The sequence below is a fragment of the Lepidochelys kempii genome, chromosome 2 (assembly GCF_965140285.1).
Source record: "Lepidochelys kempii isolate rLepKem1 chromosome 2, rLepKem1.hap1, whole genome shotgun sequence".
Classification (NCBI taxonomy): Eukaryota; Metazoa; Chordata; order Testudines; family Cheloniidae; genus Lepidochelys; species Lepidochelys kempii.
The window spans coordinates 50,105,417-50,126,063 of NC_136381.1; the positions used below are offsets into that span (position 1 = coordinate 50,105,417).

At 40.1% G+C, this 20,647-nt stretch overlaps 1 protein-coding gene across 26 annotated transcripts in view; it reads right to left on the reverse strand.

Moving 5' to 3' along the window:
- Nucleotides 1–20,647, reverse strand: part of RALYL (RALY RNA binding protein like) — a 614,199-nt gene that overhangs the window by 348,724 nt on the left and 244,828 nt on the right. For 4 of the 26 annotated variants that reach the window (XM_073330684.2, XM_073330685.2, XM_078851496.1 and 1 more), the window contains exon 1: nucleotides 8,350–8,368. The exons of 18 other annotated variants lie outside the window; for them this stretch is intronic. The gene's annotated coding sequence lies outside the window, so the exon portion shown is untranslated. Of the gene's footprint in view, nucleotides 1–8,349; nucleotides 8,370–16,915; nucleotides 16,979–20,647 lie in introns of those variants that run through there. 4 more of the 26 variants (XM_073330682.2, XM_073330683.2, XM_073330704.2 and 1 more) reach the window with 3 other exon arrangements.

Below are 20,647 nucleotides of genomic sequence, written 5' to 3' on the forward strand. Positions count from 1 at the left end.
GTTAGCACTATTCAGTAGCAGCTAAGGTTGAAATTTACTCCTATTTTGAGGACTTAAAATGGTGCATAGGCCTTGTACTGGTCCCTTGTGTAGAGGGGTGAATTTCATCCCAAGAACACTGAAAGTACAAATGGCAGTGGCTCAAACACAGAACACAGACGGGTGTTAAAGACAAAATGAAATTTTCACACTGCCATTACACTAGTACTCTCAATGTTGCTATGGCAGTAGGAATGCCTCCTGCCTCTGTAATACTGTTATTGAGGACCGGTGTGACAGAGATGTTTCTTTCCCTGTGTGTCATCTTTGCTGACGGGTAGAATTAAAAATTAGTGGAAAGTCACCAGCAGCAGGGGGTAGGAGTATGCCAGCATGTTAAAAGGTGGGAGTGTTAATGCAGACCTCTTGTTGGCATTTAACCCTGTCATGCAGCCCTGCTCGGAACAGATCTAGATGACATGGGAGTTAAAGACCCACTGACAATTTTTCTATACTAGTGCTCCCACTTTTGATACAACTAGAGGAGCCACGGTGGTGTTAGCAGCGGTGGGGATTTTTTAAAGATATGCCAAGTATAAAAAGGCGTAAATTTTTAATAGTGAGAGTAATTAACCATTGGAAGCGTCACAATTGACCATTGGTACTGACCATTGGAAGTGTCACAATACTGGGCAATTCCACTTGTATTCTGCCTCATGGTCCCTCGAGGCTAGTCACTCCAGGCTCCTGAGCCATCACCTCCTGAGCCATCACTCTAGGCTCCAGAGCCATCACCTGGGCAGAGGCCCTGGTCTCTCTCCCTCCTGTCTAGAGGTTTTCAAAGCTGTCCAATTCACTACCTATTCTGTGATAACCCCAGCAAGCCAGACCATCTAAAAGGACAGCACCTTTTTTTTGCTTTCTCTCCAGAGGTTATGAATAGTTTAATTGTCAGCAGTCACAAGTTACCACAGAGCTCTCTAGAAGCAAGCATATTTGTTCTGTGAAAGCATCACAGAAAATGTATTAAAAACAATATAAGAATCTACACGTTACAAAGCTTACCATAGGTCACCACAATTCCAAACTTGAGCTCTGGGAGGTGTCAGTCTTTCAAAACATGCAGCTAGGTGATCCCTGTGGTTGCAAGTTCATAGCTGTCTCAGATTCACAACAAGAACGACCATGAACTGTTCAGTCTTTCCTTTATATAGCTCGGGCCTTAGATTTGTCCGCATGGAACAAGTGAGCAGCAGAAAATGGCTCACTCCCCTGAGCATAACTTCAAAAAAGCTGGGTTTTTGCATATCCAGAGGTGGGGAATTTGCATTTGCCTCCCCCTAGATATTTCCCAGGAAAACCACTTTACAATTTTTGTTCGAAAAGTTCATTCTTGTCTGGCACATTGTTCAATACAGTCCTTTCAACACCCAGGTCTCAAAATATATACTCCATTCATTTAATACAATGGGCCCAAACGATACTTAAACTTAACTCATTAAGGTCTCCCAAGGATATGGCAGGAAATTGCCATATCTGTCACAGGAACAATTTACTAAGTGTTATGGTGGACTCCTCATTACTGGCAATTTTAAAATCAAGAGTGTATGTTTTTTCTAAAAGCTGCACTCTAATTCAAACAGGAATTATTTCAGGGCAGTTCTACGGCCTGTGTTACGAAGGTCTGACTAGCTGATCACAGTGGTTCCTTCTGCCTTATGATCTATAAAAAGGAGTGTTTAGTCCTTGATGTCTTTTCCTCACTTTTGAGCCCTTAGGAAATGCTTTAAGCTCAACACACAAATTTAAAGCGATGAGGACTCCTTCACTGGGTGCACCTCTTGGGGAACTGCTGCCCTGGGTGCGCCTCTTGGGGAACTGTTGCCCTATAGACTTGTGAGGGAGTGCAGAGTTCGGTTGCAAGACAGAATCATTCTACAAGAAGGCTCCAGGCCAGCACCAATTCTTTCTTCCTTCTGCCACATTGCAGCAGTACCTCAGACACAGAACTGTGAAATGCTGACTGATATTACTGAAAGCAGAGTGCAGACTGCAGAATCTGAAGAGAAAAAATGTCTGAGAGCATGAAAAAACCTTGTTCTCCCTTTGGTTATTACTGTCTGACCATTAAATCGTCATGTGTGCATCATATAAGTTTGGGCTGGTGGATGTGACCATATAGGGATGCAATTAATCTGCACAGAGCTGTTTGTAATACAGACGGTCTAGTTACAATAGCTAAATCAGGAATTTGAAATAACCTTGTCCAAAAGAACAATTGCTTTCCAAGGCATAAACATTTAGCAGTGTTCCTGAACAGTTCAATCTCACAGACAGTGCTGATAGTCACCCCTACAAGAGAAGTCCTGCCACAAGAATATAGCTAATGTATATACAATGTAACAATGTTAATATATTACTATCTCTGACTGTGTTGAATTCTCTCCAGACAAGATTATGCTTGGGCCGGAGATATGGGGTGGTGGGGGAAGGTTTATTTTATTCTTTAGAGGACATACCATAATGCATTTTACTCAGCATGGTCATGGAATATTGTCTTACCCTCTACAATAATCTGCTGAAAAATATGTTCTCATGTTGGCATGATGCAAAAGGCACTTTGAGTAAATGCTTTGGTTCATAAAGAAGTCTTTATGACACACTCACTGAAAATGTATGAAAATTTAATATGATTTCTAGTTCTGTTTTCCCACCCACCTACCCTCCGAATACTCTTGTCTCCTCAGCCAGGAGGAGCTGAGAGCTGCAGATAAAGTGCACTCAGCCACTGGTAGTTAGGGAGTGCTAGGGAGTGCTATTGTTGATAATCCTCAACAATGACTGCTGTGGTTTAGTAGGAAGTGGGGCACCGACAGACTCAGAAGGGACTGCTATCAAGTCCTCCTTGTTTCAGAGTATGATGATTGCAACAGGGGACCTCAAGACTTAAATATTATAGGCCTAATTAAAAAGGTGTTACTCTTAACCCTGGTATTTCATCATATTCATTATATTGTCACTAGTGCCGTTTGTCATTTGTGTGTGTGTTTGTATTATGTATGCAACTTGAGCATAGGATAGGTACAGTTTTCGAATAAAAAATATAAACATTGTTTTAAAAGCTAGCATTTGCCTCTAAGGGCAACATCACTTCAGTAATAATACATGAGTGAAAAGGCATAGACTACAAAGCAAGATGTTATAGTATTACTATGTAAAGCACCTCTTAGATCAAATCTGACAGACTATGTGCAGTGCTGGTTACTGTACCAGAACGAGGATACTATCTCACTGGAAAGGGTGAGGCCTACAGCAAGACAGATATTGGGTTTCAAGTATTCAAGTTATGGAGGACAGTTCTGGTAATTCAGTATATTTTCATTTGAGAAGAGGAGACTTCAAAGTCATTCATTTTATGCTGCCAATGGTTCAAAAACCAGAAGATATAGTTTTGAAATTAAGGAGTGTTGATATTAAAGGGGAAAAAAATCAGGTAGAACTACTTTATGCTAAGTTTTAAAAAAATATTGAATAAGTGACTGGAAAATTGACTGAAGAAAGGAGAATGGGTGTGTAGCAAAATTACATTGTCCTTTAATTTTACAGACACAAGGATATAACAAAAATGAAGGAAAATGAGATAAAGATCAGTCAGAAACAGGCAGGATCTATGGGCTTCTTGCTTTAAAAATATATTTTAATATACATTTCATTGTAATACAATGACATCTGCCTACTGAAGCTTTCTATCAAATAAAGCCCCTATCAGATTTGTCATATTATTAATAAGGAAGACGTATTTACAAATTAATCTGTTCAATGATTATTAGAAAGTTGTTTTGAATAAAACCTGGCATTAAAATTTGAAGTAGCAAGTGGGAGCCATTCTACTTTTTCCTTAAATGCTTCAAGAAACAGAGAAGGAAAAATATATTCTTAATCCTGGAAGAGTTGTGGACCCCAACTGTGTGTTTTTAAAAGAACCAGGTCCATGATTTAAAGTCCAGGAAGTGTTGTGGTTTCTGTGTAATGTCAAAATTAATTTTCAATCTGAAATATGTGCAAGCACACACACACACACACACGGTAGTAATCTATATTAATTAGAAAGTCCAAAGTATAAACTGATTTGGGGGAAAAAACATTATTTTCTTCTTGGTTTTGGGAAGAGGCGAGACATTTCAGAAGCCTTCATGTTGGATATATATGATCTTAGATAATTTAAATCATCTACTGCCTCTCCAGCTTGGCCATTAAGGCTGATGTTCACTTGTGTCTTGTTCTGTGTTAGTTGTGTCACCGCACATAAATTTTGTTTTTGCTGCACTCAGAAACAATCCATGTTCCTCCCGGTGTTTTACGGACTCCAACATTTGTTGCAGTGTACTGTTGGTTTTAGCAAAGAGCATCATGTCATCAGAACATCTGAGGTCAGTTAAGAGGTGTCTACCAACGGAAATCCCAGCTGCTTCCACTTTGTCAAAACCTTCCAAGGTTTGTCTCATAATAAATTCTGTGAAAATGTTAAAGAGGGTTGGGAACAAAATACACACTTGTCTCACACCCTACCCAGTAGAAAACAATTCACTGTGGGCTTCTGCTGTTCAGACTGCGGTCTGTTGATGGTGGTAGAAACTTGCAATGAGTTCAGTGAGATGCTTTGGAATTCCCATGTCTGCCAGTGTCCTCCAAAGACTGCCATATCAGATGGTATCAAATGCTTCTGAGTTGTCAATGATGCATATGATCAGTGGATGATTGTACTCTCTGACTTTGTCAATGGTGTGATGGATATTTGCAATTTGGTTGTATGTGCCTCAGTGCTTCCTAAAATCAGCTCTCTAAAATCAGCTCAACTACCAGTGCTGGTAGTTCTGCTTCTATCCTTCATTTCATGTGATCCTAGATTATGCAGAATAGGACTTTCATCTCGTATGATATCAGGCAGATGGTGTGATATTTGCTACAACCTTATCTCTCTTTTTTTTTGGTAAGGGTAGAAAAATTCCCTTCATCCTCGGGCCAATTTCTAGGCATTCACATATCATTACAAATTTTCCACATGGGATGAGTACAGCATTTGCCAATTCCTTTTGACTATTCTACAGGCATGTTATCTACCCCTAGTGCTTTCCCAAACATAATTTTCATAACAACATGCACCACTTTCTCTTGCAGAATTGATGGCTCTGGCTCCATGCTTTCTTTCTTTCTTTTTTTTTTTTGGCCCTGTATCATGTGTCTCTCTGGCAGGGCATACCGATTGATACATTAATCTCTTAGTGAGGACTTCATTATCACAATATTTTATTATGTTTGATTGTGGAGAAAACCTTTTGGTAAGAAGTCTGACCACTGTGAACATACCTTTTATATTATTTGTCCTTTATAATTTTCAAGTTCCATACATTTTGTCCCTATGTATTTGCTTATCTCATCTAGTCTGCCTTTAAATCTGTCTGCTCAGTTCCTTAAAATTCTTCTGTCTCCAACCCGTTCTCTTTTATTGTGTTGTTTTTCTGCTCACTCAAACACCCTCTCGGTTACCTGTGGTGTGGTCTGACGCTGACTTTTCACAATAAGTGCTTTAGCCATTCCTAGCAGAATAGTATTCATCTGATCCTTAAATTTGCTGGAATTGTTCGGCTCTTTCACCTAACTCATGCCTCAAACTCATTTTGGACAGAAGTTATATACTCTCCATTGATTCTGGACAAGTCTAAATGCAGTGGGCCTGCTGAACGCTGTATCTTTTTATGTTTGAGGCTAACCGTTCAACTAGCTTGATAAAAAGTAGGCTGATGCCTGAAACAATGTATATAATGCAAGATGAGAGTTACTGTGAAGACTTCAGGGCCCATTTAACCAAAGTTTATGAAACATTTTATAGAATTCAAAGGGAGTCTTTTAAAATGTACATTTATTACAAATGGTAGGAAAATTAAATTGCATTATACTGTTACCTTTTTACCACTGATTTTTTGTACAAGCCAGAAACACACCGTAGGTATTTCTCAGAAGTATTTTGTATTAATTCCAGATGTGCAGATACCAACATTTATTCCTTGAATTTATGAACCATCATTGCACATCTTCAACCGATGAATTCTTGACTCTTGACGTGTAGCTGACCTAGGTTATCATACTGTTGGTCACTGTTAACACACACACACACACACATAAAACTCTAATTTTCCTTTAAGGTAAAGGTTGCTAAATTAACACTAAATTGAGAAATATCTTAATTATAATATTCCTGATATACCTAACTAAATAGATAAAAGCATAGAAATGAACAATTAAGGGATGGTACATGAACAATCTATTTAAAACACATGTAATGTGTGTAAGATATCACATCACACATTCCAAAAAACAACTAACTCTGCCCCAACACTTCTGCATAGCTCTGGTTTACAGTCCATAAAAATCCCAGCACATATGCACCCACTCTGTATCATAAACATTTTAAATAGGAACTTCAGACTCTTACAAACCACCATCACTGACCCAGCCACACACTGTCTTCCTCCCAAATACTCTCTTAGATGGGGATTTGCCTTTAACCTACACTTTAAGAAGCAAGCCTGTACTCTCAAGTAGTTCTCCATAATTGCACTTGCAACCTTTGTCCAAAGATGGCTTACTCCCAGGATGTCTCTCTGAAGGCATGAACTCCTTCTACCTGTCACCTCAGAAAGCCACTCAGCCTTTTCCTTGCCAATTTTTTTTTCCCTGATGAGACTAATGCAGCTATCAGGGCAAATCAGCAGAAGAGCTCTATGCCTCAACATGGGATCCTAAAAGCCTGGCATCCTCTCACACTCTCAGATTATAATGGTTATAAAACAACTGTTAACAGTTTACTCAATTACAATCTAATTTCAAATATAGTTTATGCACATCTTTTAAAGGAGATTTAACTATATGGAAAGTTTAAAGGGAATGTAACAAGCTGTTTTTCAACAGAACAAACCAAAAGAAACATTAGGCTCTATGACAGATTTCAAATCTGTCTAACTTTTTAAAGGAACTGTAACTATACATCAAGCGGTTGATCCCAGGAGGTGCTGTGTACCCATAGCAACCATTAAAGTCAAAGGCCTGAGATGTGTCTAAGGCCCTCCTCAACACAGTACATAAATGCTTCACAAACAATACTGAATTAGCCCTCAAATCCCCTTTGAGTGTGAGAAGTACTATGTACTTCAGTTTAATCATGGAGAACTGAGGGACTTGCTCAAGATCACACATGAAGTCTGTGCCAGAGCCAGGAACTAACCTGGGATTATTCTGCATCCCAATCCGGTCCCTTCAATACACGTCTATCTTGAAAAATAATTCAATGAATTTTCTTCAAACTTTGCAAGACAATAAATGGTCTTTGGGTAAGTACGACAATTTGCAGTCAAACAGTTATACTAGCAATAGAGCCACAGGGTAGCTAAAAATTAGACTTACAATGGAGCAAGGTGGCTACTTCAACTATGGAGCAATGGCCATTGTTCCATTAGGTTTTCCTAGTGCAACACTTTTAGTGTATTTTGTTTTTATTTCATTCTACTTTTAAATTAATAATCCACAACATTTCTTCTTCATTTCACTTTTCCTCTCACTTTAAGGCAGAGATTTAGCTGAGCATGTCAGCTGTAAAAAAACAAAAAGAGTGTGTGTGGGTGTATGACATTACTTTATAAAGACGCACCACAATGTCGTCCACCTTATTCCATTTTACTCTTGCCTCTTAAGCATGGTTCAACAAATAAACTATTTTATAGCAATGTCAATTCTATCCTCCCTACCATTTATATAGTTTATAGCTGCACAATATGCACTGTGGGTATTTTCAGACATTTTGACATTATACAATATTTCACAATAAACAGCTAGACTACAGGATCCATACCTAGTGGAAGCTTACAGATGGCTGATTGTGAAAGCCCATTAGAAAGTCTGAGTACATGTGGCAGCAGCTTCATACTGCAATACTGCAATGAATTGTATCTACTGCTTCCTATTTCATTTTCATAAAATCTTATTTATGTTTTTTTTTCTTATGACGGTATTCAGTACAGCAAACAATTCAACAATTGTAAGAAAGACTAGAGGAAAAAATCACACAGAATGTATTTTATTTCTATATGTTGAGCCTAATGCTGAGTTCTAAATTTAATTATTTACAAGTCAATCTCCCTGCTAATGCTTTCAGTGAATATTTACTTGCAACTTACAGTAGCATCAGAGTGATAACAGAGTGAAGTGTAGGCCATGAAAAATATGGAAAATGACAGTGAAAGTGAGTCGAATGGAAAGTATATTTAAAGGGAATTTAGAAGGAAGAGGCAGCAAAATTCTACGATCAAAGCTCACCACGGAAATCTGCTTTCTCTCTCTCTACTTCCATGCAGTGTACTCTCATTTTATGTCAGTGGGAGTTCTTCACGTTTCTAGAAGAGCAAAATATCAATCAAGATCAGCTACGAGCAGCTGAAAAGATAAGTTCACCCTTTGAGAGCCTGATCTGGCATTCCTTTTACACCCAAAACTCCTAATGATTTCCATGAGAGTTTGGGGCCTACAAGGATTCCAGGATACTTGATTCTAAGTGTCTAAATGTAAAAGAGTGAACACATGTAGAAATCATATGTTAAATATTTGATTCTAGAAGATTCTCAGAAGTGATGTTTTTGAGAGAAACATTTCAATTTTTAAATCAGCCATTTATTCTCACAACCCTCTTGCCCCATCCTTTGCAATACCTTTTACATTAGATTATTATATTAGATTATAAAGATGATGGCATTTTTCCCTAGGTTTCTACCCTGAGAGCTTCTAATATCAGCACCTCCATTGTTATATACATTTAACTCTGCAATTGACTATCATTACAGCAGCCAATGAAATCATGTAGTGAGCAAGAGGGGGAGCAACATCTACAGGAATTTACTGGAGCCCAATGGTTGTTTTTACTAAATAGCACAAACTTGAACTGCTGCCTATGAAAGCTGTGCAAGACTCACTAGGTCTATCAGCAACTTCACCGGTTGCCATGTTATGAATGCCAGCAGTAATAACTGGGCACCTCAAGCAAATCACTGCAAAAACATAATACACTGAGTACAAGCTTTGAAACATGAAGAGTCTAAGTTTCAAAGGGAAAACAATTACCATGCATAGAGTATTAGAACAATGAAAGAGCACAGTAAAAAAAATAGTAGTATGCAGGAGAAAATCTTCATGGACAGGGATAATTGTGATCTCAAGAATGAAAGGGAAGACTATGAAATGTCACATCTGGCGTTTAATATTTGGAGCTCCCTCTATTACAGTAACAAAGTTTTTTGCCTTTTTTTAAAGTGTGGCTTATTTAAAATTTATAATGGAAAATCCAAACAGTCTATATACATATTACACTCAAGAAAACCTGTTAAAAGACAGAGATGACCTGTGCTTACTGAGAGTTGTGGGAAGGGTGCAGAGTGAGGGCAGCCGGCTTCCGCAGTGTTACTGAGCATGCTCAGTCCAAGCCAAGCAGCAAATCTGGGGCTGGGGTAATACGTGACCCTGCATGCCCCCCATGCACTGCGTCTGTGGTGAACCTATGGCCCACAGGCTGGATCAGGCCCATTGGTTAATTTCATCTGGCCCGCGGCACCCTCCCCCCCGCGGAGCTGGAGCTGCCAGCACAGTTTTGAGCCACCATGGGGGGAAGCTCCGAGCCTCTGCACCCATCCTGTGGGGCTGGAGCCGCAAGTGCCAGATAGCCCTGCTGCGGGGGGAAGCCCCAAGCCTCCGCGCCCGCCCAGAGTGGCCTGCGATTGATTTTTTCTGTGGGTCAATGGCCCATGACAGAAAAAAGGTTCCCCACCCTTGTGTTAAAAGAACATTATTAAGGTTGCAAAAGCAAGTTCTTCAAAGTTAGGAAATACCAGAATTAAGGTTGTGCTCATATTGGAGTGTTTAGACAGGAGTAGATCAAAGTGCACTAGGGAAATTTTAGTGTATGGCAGCAGGGTCAGCATGAACACTTCATGCCCGGAAGGCTTGTGCAGGGTAGATTTACATCCCAGCTTGCTGTGAGATAAGAGTTTATATAGACAAGCCTTGAATCAGCTCTATTTCCAAGAAACAACTCCCTTGTTCTCTGCCCTGCAGTTTTCCCTTGCGAAACCATTCAGCTCAAAGATCCTAGCCCTGGACCATATGGAATAGTGCAGTGAACATAATTGCCTTTTGTGCAGTTGCTCTGCAGTACAGTGGAATGGTGTACCTACAGATCACAGCTCCAAGGAGCTAACAGTTTAAAATAGGTTTCGGAAAAAGAAAAGGAATACTTGTGGCACCTTAGAAACTAACAAATTTATTTGAGCATAAGCTTTTGTGAGCTACAGCTCACTTCATCAGGTGCATTCAGTGGAAAATACGGTCGGGTCCCCACTGTATTTTCCACTGAATGCACCCGAGGAAGTGAGCTGTAGCTTATGAAAGCTTATGCTCAAATAAATTTGTTAGTCTCTAAGGTGCCACAGGTACTCCTTTTCTTTTTGCGAATACAGACTAACATGGCTGCTACTCTGAAACCTAAAATAGGTTTGTATCACTAAATGAACAGAATGGGACCAATATCCACTGCAGCAAGCTCCTCTGCAAGAAACTGGTTCTGCACCATTGCAGTCATATGAAATATTGCCATCAACTTCAGTGGTGCAGGATTAGTCATCTAGTCCTCATTCAGACAAAATAGAGCAGTGCCATGAACACCAAGAGCCCAGAAATCTTGAGTATGCCTTGAAAAAATCATGACATTTTAAAAATAATACATTTGTATTTGCCTTCAGGATTCTGAGTCTTTAGGGTTCATGTTTTGAGCTTTTCTCCATAACCAAGACAGCTAGAGACTTAGTTTTATTTTTAAAGAATGTGAAAGTGGAGATTATCATATAATCACATGACTCTAGAAGGTGGGGATTTCAGAAAAAATACTGAAATTTCTGCAATAAAATTGTAAGAGTTGGCAACAGTGATTTTACTCTACTCACAGTCTGCCTAGTCACTGTGTTGGTGCAGTTACTGCAGCTCTATGGAGTCTCAAGGATAAAGCCCACAGAGAATTATTTCACTCTTTCTATGGAAAGGTTAGTACTGACTACTTATATATCAATAATTCACAATATGCATTTCCTTAGCATCTTTCATACAACAATAACACAAAGTAGAGGGACTGATCATGAAACTTCTAATGGAATACAAAGTTTTTTACCTCTAGAAAAATGGATCAAATCTGGTCTAGGTCAAAAGGGACCAAAAGTGTTTAGCAGCTTAACAGGAGCTGTAGATTTCATTTATTTTCCTAATGCATAACTTACCACATTAGAAAAAACAATACACCATAGCTCTCCCACAAAATGGCAGTTTTAGCCAAGGTTAATGTAAGCAGGGGAATAGTCCCGCTATTGTGGGGAACTTTCCTGGCTTCTGCACTACCCCGGTGAAGTGGGCTAGTGAAAGGATCTGAGTCCTCGCTCCCACTTCCTTTACCCAGTGCCCTCCCTGCCCTGGAGGACTTCCCTTCCACTCTCCTGTCTGGCAGAGTCCTCATAACCCCAACAGGGCTGGGCCCAGGATTCCTGAGGAGCTCGAAACCCCAACCCTGCTGTGGTCACCTAGGACAGGGGCTAGGGTGTCCCCACTCCGGGGTACTCTGTCTGCACAGGGCACTTCTCTGACCCACTGACCATTACATACAATTTAAAGCAAATGCAAGTTATTTAATCAACAATTAATTTTAAAAAGAATAAGGGAAAATGGGAAAGGTTAAAGGAAACATCAACCCGCTCTGTGGCAGGGAACATCACAAATAGTGTCTCTGGAATGTCAGGGCAGTTCATAGTCTGGTCCTTGTAAGTCCCAGGCCTTCCTCTCAGGTCCTGGCTGTGCTGCCGGGATGCTGTGGGTTGGACGCTTGCTCTGGTGGTGGCCTCACGCTCTCAGGCTCTAAGTGGTAGGACCCTTCTTCCCAGTGTCGCCCCCGCCCTGTCAGGGTTATGATCCAAGCCTGGCCTGCAGAGCCTCTTGGCTGAGGCGTCTCCCTGTGCTGGGCCTGCTGCCCAGGGTCCCCCTCGGTCTCCCCAGCTGCTCACCGCACCCAGCTCCAGACTGCTCCAGCCCCAGCTGCACCACTCGGTCTCTGCACTGCTGCTGCTGCTCTGCCTCCAGCTCCCTGGGTTGCTTCTCTGGCCCCTCTGCCTCTGGTTGCTGCAGCTCTGCTCCCAGGACAGGTCTGCTCTGCAGGCTGCTTCTGTGACACTGCTCCCAGCACTGACCTGCTTCCTGGGCCGCTCTTCTGGCCCCTCTGCCTCTGGTTGCTGCAGCTCTGCTCCCAGGACAGGTCTGCTCTGCAGGCTGCTTCTGTGACACTGCTCCCAGCACTGACCTGCTTCCTGGGCTGCTCTTCTGGCCTCTCTGGCTCTGGTTGCTGCAGTTCTGCCCCCAGCACAGGTCTGCTCTCTCTGGGCTGTGCCTCTGGCTTTGGGGCTGCAGCTCTGCTCTCAGGACAGGGTCTGCTCTCTCTGGGCTGCTTTTCTGGTCCCTCTGGATCTGGCACAGCTCTGCTCCCCAACTCAGCTTGGGCCCGCGCTTTCTCCTTAGCTCGGCCCCCACTCTGTCTGACACAGGCAAATCCAGCTCATATGGAGGACGGGACCTCCCTGGCCTCCTGACTCTCTGATTAGCCTGCCTGCCCTGTCATTCAGACTGACCTGGAGCATTGGTCTCTCCCCATTGTTCCTGGGGACTATCAGTCTCAGGGCCCTGATTCCCCATCGACCCTTCCCTCTTTTTAGTACTGGGAGCTAGCAATTAAAACACCCCTCCCTGAATGTTAGTAAGGGGGCAACAGTCCCCTTACATTAAGTATTGATTGATTCATGGAGAATGAACCTTCCAGATCAAAGTTTAGTCACATTGGTGAAGAAATTTGCACTCTTATCTAAGCTCTGTTTGGTGAATATACAGAGAACTTTAGTTCTAGGCTTGTCAATCTGGCATCTTTCATGAGCACTACAATTATTTGCAAAGTGCTTTAGAACAACAAATATCTATTCCTTAATATTAATTTTCATTAAAATGCAAACAAGATGAACAGCAGTCAAAATATTGAGTTTGGAAACCCAGTTTCTGTAGTAAAAATTAGCTTTAACTTTCATCTAAATTGAACCCAAACCTTTTTGTAGGTTTGAAAAAAAACATTGGTTTTGCTTTTGTTTTCTTTTTTAATCTTTATTTTCACATTTCATTGTTCCATCAGGAAATAATGCAGTTCTGACATAAGCAACTTCTAGAAATCTGACCTGCACTTCCAAATCAGGAACACCTGGATAAAATCTGTTTATTGGATAACATCCAATCTTATTTGTTCACTGGAGTCTCTTCCAATTTTCACCACAGCAGAATCTGGCCCATATCACAGTGACGGGCATTACTTGGAATAATTTTCTTAAAATGAATTGTATCAAGTGACATAAATAAACAAACAAATTAAATTAAAATATTTCACAAAAGATTTCTCAAAATCATTTTCCCCTAAAAGTGAGTGGAATTTTGTTAAGAGATTATTGTGTATACTCCCAAAAGTAATAGAAGTACCTACTACCTGGAGTTCTGATATTTTTACTGAGGAGCCCTCAATATGGAATATGTGTTCCAGAATCTAAAGCACCATAGAAGATTCATTTTCATGGATCTGTCACTCTCTGCACTGGGCACTTCTCTGACCCACTGACCATTACATACAATTTGAAAGAGCTACAGTTTGAACATAACAATTCAACAACAGTAACAGTTTGGAATAGTCCATAGAAATGGGATTAGAGTATATTTATTTAATTCAGGGTTTTATTCTGTTCTGAGCAGAGCACTGCTCTAGGCTGCCCTATTGGTAGAACTGCCAGCAGTAGTCAATTATAGTTATTGAGGTAATAATAATGCATTTCACCAACATCCATACCAGTTTGTGTTAAACAGCACAAATTTGAAACGTAGAGCAAAACCAAAAACAAAAGAATGTACCATGCTGAAATGTGTGTTAATAAATCAGGCCAGGGGTGGCAGATTCTGAAACCTTTCTCTGAAAGTAGTCCCACTGACATCAAAATGACTACTCAGTGAGTAAGCTGCCCACCTTAATTTCAAAATACTATGAAAAAGAATGCCACTTCATAGCAGAAGTTTTTGAAGAGCAAAGTTTAGGTGGGGTAGTGACTGCTTTGATATTTGATATTTGCCCAAACAATTGGGTTTAGATCAGAGTGTGGCTTTTTGGAAGACTACGCCTTCTAAATTGATGACTTGGATAATTCTTTTCAGAGTTCAGACCCCATTTTTGTTTGCATTTTTAATTTTAGCAAAATGGAAAATAAGATATTGCATTTGAGGCCCAGTTCTGCAACCCTTACTCATGCCATGTAGCACTTACTCAAGTGATTAATTCTAGATGACTTCAAAAGGTGATGATCAACATGATTCAGAGTTGCAAAATCAGATCCAAAATTAGTATCCAATTTGGAATTCAGACACAAACATGTTTTGTTTTCTTAATGTATTTCTCATGAGTTACAAAACTCAATCTTTTTTAAATTATGCAGTTCCACTTCCCAGGCTTGCTTTTCTCTTGCCTGGAAGCTTATTCTGTATGCTGTTAAAATTAATAAAATACAATGTTAGTTTTAGAACAGAACAACACGTGAGCACTGCAGGGCACTACTTATTATGGACCTGTATTTCTAGTGTGGGCATTTGAACAAATTCCACTTATTATTCCTGTAATACTTGTGCCTTTGTGTTTAAATTATGCAAAGCTCATATTTATTTAGCTTGATGATCAAATAAAAATTACCTAGGAACTTTCAAGCATCAAAACACATGTTGTTCCCTACCATCACTGTGAGGGTTTTTGCATTGCATTGGTCCTAAGCTCACATTCAAAAGAGGCTACAGAGTAAAATATTTTTCCATTATTTATATGGATAAATATTGGAAATGGCCATACAAAAACAGTTAGCTTTTAAATGAATGTGTTAAAACATTTAGTACATTCACACACACACACACACACACAGAGGTAATACAGAGAGGTGCCTGTGGACGTTATTCTGACTCATCACAATGGATCCTTGCAATTCTTGCAGAGTTATCAAAGTACTGAAAATAAATGGCATAATAACTCAGTAATACAGTTACAGACATGGGACAAGAGTTGGTTAGAAAACAAAAGTCTATGACTCACCTATACTACCTGAAATTTTATTTTGATGAAGTTTTCCAGTCAGCTTTGTTTGGAATGGAAGCTTCCTTGAGTGAGTATTACCAGGTAATAATATATGACAGTCACTAACCCCGCTGCTCCCAGACCAAAATGCCACTTATTCACTTGGTTTAGCTGGGCTTTCCCATAAGAACTATGGGTTCAGTTCCACCACCCTTACTCACATTGAATTGTACCTTGCTCCACAAGTAATTGCTGTTATTTCAAGGGGATGGTTGTGGAATATGATGACACTACTTAACATGAGGAAGGGCAGCAGAATCTGACTATAGGTTATTTTAAAACCCAAACAATGAGGGCAAGTGGTGGGAGGATGAAGAGGAAAAGAATTAAAAAAAAAACCAATTATATCATTCACCTATAAGATGCTCTGATACCATGGTAAAGAATATGATATACAATATGGAAGTTAGAGAGATGGATATACACAACACCACAAAAGAACAAAGTTCAAAGGAATAAATTATGTCTAGTGGTTAATGAAGTCTACCAAAATTAAGTTGCAAACATTTATTTTAATAATAAACATAAGGATTCACTACTCTGTTTATTTGCTTTTCATGAAATTTATGAGAGCAAGTTTTGTTTGGCAATGATAATCATGGAAAGAGACAGGTTTCAGAGTGGTAGCCATATTAGTCTGTATCAGCAAAAACAACAAGGAGTCCTTGTGGCACCTTAGTGACAAACACATTTATTTGGGCATAAGCTTTTCATAGAATATCAGGGTTAGACAGGACCTCAGGAGGTCATCTAGTCCAACCTCTTGCTTAAAGCACAACCAATCCCCAATTTTTGCCCCAGATCCCTAAGTGGTCCCCTCAAGGATTGAGCTCACAACCTTGGGTTCAGCAGGCTAATGCTCAAACCACTGAGCTATCCTACTTCTTAAGATAGTTTCAAGAAATATATGTATGAATGTGAATTAGGAAGAGTATCTGTGCTGGAAATGCACAGCAGCCATCCTGAAAGCCATTCATGGGTTTGAGGGTCATTTACTCAGGAGCAAAAATAATTTGTGTGGAGAACATGGGAAATTTCTGTATTTTATGAAAACTGTACTCCAACCCACTTGGTAAAGGGGTTAATCTCTTTGCAGAAAAAAGTAGTAAGTAATAAATTGAGAGTGTGGGGGCCACCTAAATGAATCTGAGTTGGCATTAATGGATTATCATTGATCATTATTAATATAATTTTTATTTTATTTTTAAATCAACATGTGAATGGAGCTACCTTGAAGATACAGTGGAGACCAGGCAATTAGTGTTTAATAACTTCTGGCCAAATGGACCTGTTGGATGTGCATGGGCAATTACCTGTTTGACCACAGCCTCTCCCCTATCTGGGCAGTACACATCAAAACTGTGTGACTGGGCCTTGAGATGAAGGACTAAGACGTTAGGAGAGAAGGGTAAGTATCTTCCTTTCCCAATGGATTGGGTAAGTCCATCCAGAACAGCTAGGCAAGGCCAGGGAAGTTTGCTGCAAGTATGCTGTCTGCCATCCAGACCAGGGCAAAAAGAGACCTGCCTAATTAAACAAGGAGAGCTGGCAAATTAAATGAGAGACATGTGTTTAGGCTTTGTGTTACCATTTTAATCCAATATTGCTTACCACTGTAGTCCAGCTGAGTACTAAATGATTACTTGTTTTGAAAAGACTATCCTACTGCAAACTTCTGCTGGTTGCATAGCTCCCAGAAAGGTAAGTTTCCAACAGGGCTCCAAGCTCATTTGGACCTGTTGAAGAAGCCACAGTGAGAAAAAGGTGCGGAAGCCAGGGACCCAGTCTCTGAGTAGCGGAATCGCAGGGCTCCACCTTGAGCAAAGCGGAGGCCCTCGGCCTGTCAGTAAGAAGGGTACACTCTCTCCCAGAGAGACTGCATAAAGGTCAGAGGCGTAGCACCTCCTGTGAACTGTGACAATGTAACTCAGGTGACCAATACACAGAGGCCATCATGAATTAAAAATAGTCAACACTTGAAGCAACAGTAACAGCAAACAGTTCAGAAGCAATCCCTGGGCTGAAACGTGTTCAAAAACACCATTAATCAAATAATGTATTTTCGGAAAATAATTTGCCCAGCTCTAATTATGTCATATGTTACCATAAATCACTGGAATCCACACAGTGATCCTATGGTGAAACTGCTGTATTTATTCAAGTTACTTTTTGGAGCTACTAGCAGCCAATTTATAGAAAAATAAAAGACTTCAAATTGGATCAAAGCTGTACGTGGTAGTGAACTCTATCACTTAAGAACACTTACGCTCTGTAGGAACCCACTGAATGATCTAGCAGCCCTAAATCTCTGTGGAGAAACCTCTTCCTGATAAGATTGCTGGGCTCTGCTAGCTCCTGGGAGCCATTCAGCTAGACGACAGTAGTGTCGTCACCGTCTCTGGGAATGGAAACCCTGGCCACACATGTAGGCACCCACCTCAATCCAAATGAGAGAGCGTTACAAGGTATCTAGTTAACACACAGCTCTGAAAAGAGTTGCCAGTTGAGCATGTGTGCAGGTTCTGCCCTGCTTAACAGAAGTTCACTGAGTTTCATTACAAGATTCTGATTTCTGTACAAGTTACTACATATAACAACTCTGAATAACATATTCTAAACTCGATCACTATGCATAATGCTGACACAAGTTGTTTTTTATGTCATACATTACAATATACATTGACACAGTAAACAGTGATTTCATTGAGCTTCTGTTTGACAAAATTTTTCACTAGGACCACAATGACATTCATGGCATCACATGTTCTCTTCTACCCACAAAGAGACCTTAACCCAAACCCAGCTTTCAATAACCACAAATGGGTGAAAAGTTAGAGGAACAGGACTAATCTATTTTACAAGGGCCAATCTATGCTACATGGAATGTGCTGATAGGCACATGGTAATGGGCAGCAATACAAAACCAAAATCCAGTACAACAGATTTCAGAGTAGCAGCCGTGTTAGTCTGTATTTGCAAAAAGAAAAGGAGTACTTGTGGCACCTTAGAGACTAACCAATTTATTTGAGCATAAGCTTTCGTGAGCGCTTATGCTCAAATAAATTGGTTAGTCTCTAAGGTGCCACAAGTACTCCTTTTCTCAGTACAACAGAGTTTCTGAACTACTTACAAGATATGTGGAGGAAACTGGGAAGAAGAAATGGTCTGCAAATTTTCATCAAAACAGTTTTCCATCAGAAAATGGTGTTTAATTAAATAGGCATTTTCATGAAATTGTTAATATTTCAATGAAATTTCATTTTAAAAAATGGTTTGAAAATGTTGAAACATTCCATTTTAACATTTTCAGAACAGAATGTTTTTATTTTACAGTCTGAAACAATTTTGTTTTGAAATTTCCTTTACGCTCTATAAAAAAATTAAAAAGAGTTGAAACCAAACCAAAACATTTCAATCAATCTGAAACAATTTCTTTGGAGTTTAGCTTTGTGAAAAATTTCAAAATGTTAGCTTTTCATCCTGATTCAGGATAGAAAAAAGTCAAAATCTGAATTTTTCACTGAACAAAAAAACCTATTTTTCCAGCCTGCTCTTCTTAGAAGTTAATTTTGCCATTGCTGGATTATAAAGTTAAAGATAAATATGTAGAAGCATATATAGGATCCAAATAAATTTTATGTTATAATATGACATATAACAAGATATTATGACAAGTCACCTAGCAACTTCAGTAAGTAAAAATAGAGTATGTGGCTTGTCATATTGTCTTAATACTTAGCACTTACTTAGCACTTTACATCTTTGATGAACTGTTCAAACATCAAGAGCTAGAATGTGACTAGCTCTGCATTTTTTTTCAAGGAGAAATAATGGTATAAGACAACACAAGGGGCGTGGGGCAACCACCGTTGCTCTGAACCCCCTTACTCACTGTCCAACTTAATAGGCCCAGTGCAGGACAGCACTTCTTCAAAGACTGTCACAATGCAAAGACTTGCTCTGATGCATGGTCCTCCCTGCACTCCTGGAGATAGTCTGGCTAAATTACCCAGAAAGCCTTTTGGGGACAACTGCTTGCAAATAGCACCTGTACCCTCCCTCCTAAGTTGGAAGCTGGCTACCCAAGACAGAACAGAGTCCTAAGCAATTAATCCTGTGAGGGAAGTTTACAGATGAGGATTGACACTTATAAAAGAATCCCACAGGATTAATAGAAATGAAGCCAGTAGGTACCTTAAATTTAATAGAATTCTATAGAAGTCACTCTTAAAAAAATTGATAGAGATTTAATAGATGATACCATTTCTGTATTTTTAAGTCTTCATATAGCATTCTGTAGCAGGGATATAATTCTCTAGGCATATTTAGACTGGAAATAACATGCACAGTTTTAACAGTGAGGGTAATTAACAATTTACCAAGAATTATGGTGGATTCTCTGGCAATTTTAAAATCCAGATTGGATGTTTTTCTTAAAGATTTGCTCTAGAAATTATTTTGGGGAAGTTCCATGGCCTGTCTTATACAGGAGGTCAGACTAGATGATCCCTGTTGAGGTTACAGGGACAAACCATCCCGATGAGTCGAAAGAATAGTAAATATGGCAGGCGACCAGCTTGGCTTAACGGTGAAATCCTAGCGGATCTTAAAAATAAAAAAGAAGCTTACAAGAAGTGGAAGGTTGGACATATGACCAAGGAAGAGCATAAAAATATTGCTCGGGCATGTAGGAATGAAATCAGGAGGGCCAAATCGCACCTGGAGCTGCAGCTAGCAAGAGATGTCAAGAGTAACAAGAAGGGTTTCTTCAGGTATGTTGGCAACAAGAAGAAAGCCAAGGAAAGTGTGGGCCCCTTACTGAATGAGGGAGGCAACCTAGTGACAGAGGATGTGGAAAAAGCTAATATACTCAATGCTTTTTTTGCCTCTGTCTTCACTAACAAGGTCAGCTCCCAGACTGCGGCGCTGGGTATCACAAAATGGGGAGTAGATGGCCAGCGCTCTGTGGAGAAAGAGGTGGTTAGGGACTATTTAGAAAAGCTGGACGTGCATAAGTCCATGGGGCCGGACGAGTTGCATCCGAGTGTGCTAAAGGAATTGGCGGCTGTGATTGCAGAGCCATTGGCCATTATCTTTGAAAACTCGAGGCAAACGGGGGAAGTCCCAGATGACTGGAAAAAGGCTAATGTAGTGCCAATCTTTAAAAAATGGAAGAAGGAGGATCCTGGGAACTACAGGCCAGTCAGCCTCACCTCAGTCCCCGGAAAAATCATGGAGCAGGTCCTCAAAGAATCAATCCTGAAGCACTTACATGAGAGGAAAGTGATCAGGAACAGTCAGCATGGATTCACCAAGGGAAGGTCATGCCTGACTAATCTAATC